The following is a 6490-nucleotide window of genomic DNA, read 5'->3' as shown; positions in this document are numbered from 1 at the left end:
AACTGGGACTCCCAGAAAGAAACATGGGGTCCATGAAGTTCCCTCCTTCTTCCTCATTCCCCACAGCCAGTAAGTCTCCAAGGCTAGTCTATTAAGCCTGGAAAATCTCTCCTTAACCCTACTTCTCTGTATCACATGATTTCTACCAACAAACTCACCTTGATCTCATGCAATAGACTCCACTCTCATATCTCTGCCTCAAGTTGGGAACATTCTCAAATCCATCCCTTTACAGGACTGTAGGGTATTTTTTTCTGGAACACATACCTGGAATGTTCCTTTCCTGATTCAATGGCTTTATTTTCTTAAGGAGAAATTCCAAGTCCTTCTTACCCACCCACCAGTTATAGCACTCAAAACCCTTCAAGAGATGGCTCCTGTCTCCCTCTACAGGCTCTTATCTTACTGCTCTTTGCCTCACCGTCTACGCCCCAATTAGCAAAGATATCTGCTATTTCTTGGCCCCTTTTCTGGACACTTTCATTTCTCTCTGCTGGAATACAATTTTCTTTCTCCTCTTTGCCTGAGATTTTAAGATTCAGCCTATATGTTACTTCCTCCAGGAGGTGTTTCCAGACATGTCAGTCTGAGTTAGCTGTTCCTTCTGGGAGATCCCATAGTAACCCAAGTAACTCTCTATCACTACGCATACCCCCTCCCATATACACTCTACTGTGACTGAGGATTTTGCTCTCTCATCTCTCAAGCTAGGTAATCAGTTTTTCCAAAGCAAAGCCCATGTCTGGCTGACATCTGTGTTCCCAGGAGCCAGGAAGAGAACACTTCTTCTGAGGCCTATGCCTACTCCATAGCCACCATCCTTTATTCCTTGATTTTATTTAGGTGGAGTGTGCCTCATCCTAGGAGATTTAACATAACTGGCCTAAGCCAAGCCAGTCAGGGGAATCTCTCTCTCTTTGCCAAGGATTGGTCCAGGGATGCACATGTGGCTTAGTTCTGCCAATGAAAGGTAAGGAGAGGTCCTGGAGAAACTCTGGGAAGGAATTTTGTCCTTTATAAAATGAGAGAGACATGTGAATGAAGCCCACTTCCATCCTTCTGGCTTGGGAAGTTTTGCGGATGTGATGTCTGTAACAGTGGCAGCCATCTTTCCATCATGTGCCAAGAAGCCCCCAGAAGTAAACCCACAGACTGAGGAGGATGGTGGAGTGGAAAGATTAAATTAAAATCCATTCTCATTCAAACTCATAACCTACCTCGTGATCACCTCCTTCCAAAATGTTTGTCAGTAATAAATTTTCTCATGGTATAAGTGATTCATAATCAAGTTTACTATAACTTATACCCAAAAACAGGGATTAAGGGGGAAAACAGAAAACAGTTCTCTTTGCCTCTTTCTCTTGGATTCTGTTTCTGTCTTTCTACTTTTCCTCATGGTATGTCTCTTGGATTTGAGAATAATGCTCTGGTACATTCTGATAGTGCTTAAAACCTCAGAAAGGCCCCATCTCTTCGTGTCAGCAGCCCACAAATCAGCTCCCATAGGAGCAGGAGGTTGGGGATTAATTTTTGTGATGGTGGTGGGTGGGAGTGTTCTCTTACATACTTTGCTTGCCTTTCTCTGTGTTTCTGGTTGCTGTTCTGTTTAAGTACCATCATCTCTGGTTTTTCTTTGTCTCTAATTCTTCTCACCTCAATAACTGCTTCTTTCATTTTTCTGAATCTGTAAGGGATAAGGGGCCTGAACATACAGATTCCTTGACACCAAATGTTGAAAGGACTGAACTCCTCTCTCCCACAGAGAGTTGGAGGGACTGGGAACATTCAGACATGTGAGTTTCTAAAAGGGTCTGGTGAAAACATATCTGTAGTGCCTTCTGGAAATTATGAATAGCCCTAGGTTCCTGTCGCCCAATTGGTTCTAGCTCTATTGTCCTCCCCCTCTACTCTGTACTTTCAATAAAGCCTCTGACAAAGCCCTTGTTGCTTAAGACACCCTGCAGGAAGACAAGATCTGGCCATGGGGTAAAGATCTCAGCTTGTGGTAAGTTGGAATCAGACAATCAAAAAATATTGTTAGAACATCTACTATATAGTATATACTTCCTAAACCCTACAGCTGTGCTGTCTATATTCTGTCTTAGTAATCTACTGCTGCTATAACAGAAATACCACAAGTGGGTGGTTTTAATGAACAGAAATTTATTTTCTGACAGTTTAGGAGATGGAAGTCCAAATTTAGGGTGCGAGCTCTAGGGGAAGTTTCTGTCTCTCTCTGTCCACTCTGGGGGAAGGCCCTTATCTCTTTTCAGCTTCCACTCCTTGGTTCCTTGGTGATCATGTGGCCTGTATCTTCCCCTCCATTTTAGACAGCCAATGTTTAAATTGCCCATCGCTATCAAACCAGTTCTCTGAGGAGACAATGTGTCCCTTGGTTTGGTTAGAACTTGGAGCACCTGCATCCATAAGAAAAGTCCAGTCCAGGGCAAGCCACCAAATTGCAATGAATCCTGTTGCCTATCCCAATTTTGTGGCATCGAAAATATCTCTCTCTTCCCCCTTTTATTGGGGCCAGGTCATCTCATCTTTATCTGTCCAGACTAAACCAATGGGTACCAGCCATAAGCATGATAGTCCACACAACTCCCTGCCCTTCAGACCAGCTGCTCCCCCCATCCCTCACCACCCAGGGCTAGGTCAATGGGTGCCAGAGGAACATCTCCAAAATCATCTCTTTATTGATACATCTTTCCCACTTCCACTCGTCTCATGGACCCAGGTGATCACTTCAAACGAGCATACCAGGTTTTCTGCTCAAAGGCTCCCATTAACTTCCTGTCTTGGAAAGGGCTTCTTCTGATGGGCACTGACATTTCTTGCCTCGATACCAAAACCAAACTAAACCCATTGCCTTGTACGATTCTGACTCATAGCAACCCTATAGAACAGAGTAGAACTGCCCCATAGGGTTTCCAAGGAGCAGCTGATGAATTCAAACTGCCAACGTTTTGGTTAGCAGCTAAAAGCTTAACCACTGTGCCACCAGGGCTCCTGCCTCGATGCACCCCACCAGTTCTCACAGGGCTATGCCCCACATGTAGCCCTGGATATACAGTGGTTAAGAGCTCGGCTGCTAACCAAAAGATCGGCAGTTTGAATCCACCAGCTGCTCCTTGGAAACCCTGTGGGGCAGTTCTACTCTGTCCTGTATAGTAAGTATGAGTGGGAATCAACTTGATGGCAACCGGTTGGTTTCCAGTTGGGTTAAATAAAACATATTATTGAAACTAATTTCATTGAAATCATTTTACTTTTTTTACATGCTATTCTTTACTAGAAAATTTTAAGTTACCTCTGTGGCCCTCATTTAGAGCTTGCATTATGTTTCTATTGGACAGCACTACTGTCTGGAGATACAGCCTTGAGTGAGTGTGCAGTCTTGTGGAGCGTATATACTGTTGTGGAGGGTATTTAGGATAGAAAGTAAATAAATAGATAAATAATCAAGAAACATATCTGACAAAATAGACTGTACCTGGGGCAGCTGCTTTGGACTGAGGGCCATGTAAGACTGCTCTGAGGATGTAATATTTAAGCTGAGATCTGAATGTTCAGAAAAAGTCAGGTGTGGGGAGTTAGAAAGAACGAGCATTGTAGGTAGGAAAACAGAGGGTGCAAAAGCTTTGATACGGCTATGAACTTGGCATGTTCGAGGAATCAAAGGAAACCAATGTGGCTTGAGCACCATGTGTGAGATGAGAGTGGACGTATGAAGTCTAAGGGATAGACAGGGAAGGTCCAGGAGGGCTTGGTAATCCCAAATTAGGAGTTTGGGAGCCACTGGAGGGTGTTGAGTAGAATGTGTTTGTTAAAGAGAAACACCAAAAATTAGTGAAAATTAATATATTTATTGTGAGCAGATAGGATTCAAAGCAAGTAGCGTCAACCCAAAAGTATCGAGAAGACACTCTGAAGAGGAGAGATAGTGAAAGCAGTTTATATAGGTGGAGCTGGGGCAGGGTAGTCTCCTGAAGGTCACTGTAAATTCCTTCCATGTTGGTTTCTCAGAGTCCGTACAGGGCTTCAGGGTCAGTCAGTTGTAAAAACAGAATCATTAAGGACTTGCCATATATCCTAAAACACATATTCCTGTCAGACTCTGGAGTCTCTGCTTCTTGAAACTGGCTGCGCATAGATAATTTCCCAAAAGAGACCGATGCCTAAGGCAAAATGGTCTCTGCTAAACTGCTTTGTTTGGCTGGAAGGTGACCCCAGGAAAACTAGTTCCTTAAAGTCTCAAGATTCGAAAAGATACCTAAGGGCAAATGGCCTGGGTGGGTCACCCAATTCCATGGATCCAGAAATCTGGATTCCAGGAGAATTAAAACAGTTTCTCAAATGTCAGGATCTAATATGTGTTTTAAAAAACTCATCTAGCTTCTATCTGGAGAATGGATTTTACGGAACAGGAGCAGGAATAAGCTCTTTGCAAAGTGAGGCTGGATGAGGGGTGTGGACAAGGATAGCGGTGATGGAAACCATTCCAGGTGTGGACTCAGAATATTTTATAGATAAAATCAGTAAGGCTTGTATTGAATTGAGTAATAAAGGAAAGGAAAATCAAAAATAAGTTCTATATTTGGAGCTTTAACAACTGCATGTTTAAGCTCCAGATAGATATAGAATGTTGTGAGAGTAGCAGGTTTGAGGGATGGGTCAATCAAGAACTCAGTTTGGGCAATGTCAGATTTAGGTGCCTGTGGGACTCCCACGTGGAGATGTCAAGTCCGTTGATTATATCAGACTGTTGTTCTGGGGAGATGTCAAGGCTGATGATTTAGATGAGAAATTATCAGTATATTTTAAGCCGTGGGACTGGATGATATCTCCCATGGAAAGACCATATATAAAAGAGGGAAGGGGGGCCAGGTACAAGCCCTGGCACACTCCAAAATTCAGAGCTAAATTTAGAGGAGAAAAAGCTTGTAAAATGGGCTGAAAAGAAGTCGTCAATTAAGCTAAAAACACCACTACAAGAGTGTTGTGCCCTCAAAATACAAAAAAGCATGAGACAAATATGTTTCAAGAAGGAGAAAGAGGTCAAATGGGTCTTATGTTACTGGGATATCATGATGACAGCTGATAAGAGACCACTGAATTTGACAACATGGAGGTCATTCTTGAAGAGAACACGTTCCATGGCATGCTGAAAAGATGGAGAATGAGTTCAGGAGAAAATGGGAGGTGAGGACGTGGAGTGGACGATTAGAGACACCTCCGTCTAAAGTCTGGCTGTGAATTTCCTTCACAAAAAGAGAAATAGAGCTGAGGCAGAAAAGGAATATAGGCTAGTTTTGTGTGTGTGTGTGTTTAAGGGAAAAAACCAGAGCCAGTTGCCATCAACTGGATTCTGAATCATAGCAACCCCATTTGTTACAGAGCAGAACTGCCCCATAAGATTTTCCTGGCTGTAATCTTTATTTTTTTTTTTTTAATCTTTATGGAAGCAGACTGCCACACCTTTCTTCTGAAGCACCTCTAGGTAGGTTAGAACTGCCAACCTTTCAGTTAGTAGCCAAGTGTGTTAACTGTTTGCACCACCAAGGGACTTTTAAAGGGAGGAGATATGATAATGTTTATATGATAGTGAGAATGATCTAGTAGAAAGAAAATCTTTTTGTTTTTGTTTTTTTTCAGAAGAGTAAAAGGATGATGCAAGATGAGACGGAGAGGAATCCAGAGCAAATGTAGGGGTGGGGTGGCCTTCGTAAGGAACGAGAATTCTATTCACACTAACAGGTGCAAGTAGATTGGAGCGTTTGAGGGAAGGAAGTCTAAAAATTCTCATCTGATTGTTACCATTTTCTCATTAAAATATGAGGCAACAGCATCAACTGAAAGTGTGGCTGGGAGAGGAGGTTAGGAGGTTTGAGGAGAAAGCAGAAGGGCTGAAATAATTATTTTCCAGCATGAGAAAATAAATATGCTAGAGAAGTAGAGTAAGCTAACAAAGAAGCGGCCAGTTTCTATTTTAAGTTGTGGTCACAAATCCAATTTCACCCCTTAATAATTGTGTCACTGGCCAAGTCGCTTCCCCTCTCAGAGCCAGGGTTTCCTCTTATATGATGGTGATACTCATCCAAAAGCAAAGCTGTTATAGTTCAAGATGGTAAAATGCACAGTGATTGCCACATATTAGGGGCTCACCACATACCGACCATTATAATCAGGCTCTTGCCCCATCCTCCAACTATGGTGGGCCCATAATTTTACATCTTTGCCTTGTTGGCCTGAACCCTCTCCATCACTGTAGAATCACCCTTCCTTGTTGTATCAACATTTAAAAAACCAATAATTTAGAGATTATTGAGCACATCATGTCTTCTGAGAGTCTGGTAGGGTCTTCAGAGGGTGGGGAGAGAGAATCTGAGGCTGTTGAGATAGCATGAGGTGAGGGAGGGTTAAGGGCATAAATTCTGGTGGAATCCGTCTGGCTGAGCTCAAATTCTGGCTCTACCTCTTTCAAATT

The sequence above is a fragment of the Elephas maximus genome, chromosome 11 (genome assembly GCF_024166365.1).
Source record: "Elephas maximus indicus isolate mEleMax1 chromosome 11, mEleMax1 primary haplotype, whole genome shotgun sequence".
NCBI classification, from domain to species: domain Eukaryota; kingdom Metazoa; phylum Chordata; class Mammalia; order Proboscidea; family Elephantidae; genus Elephas; species Elephas maximus.
The sequence above is the reverse complement of the archived record's forward strand: the minus strand, read 5'-3'. Positions refer to the sequence as shown.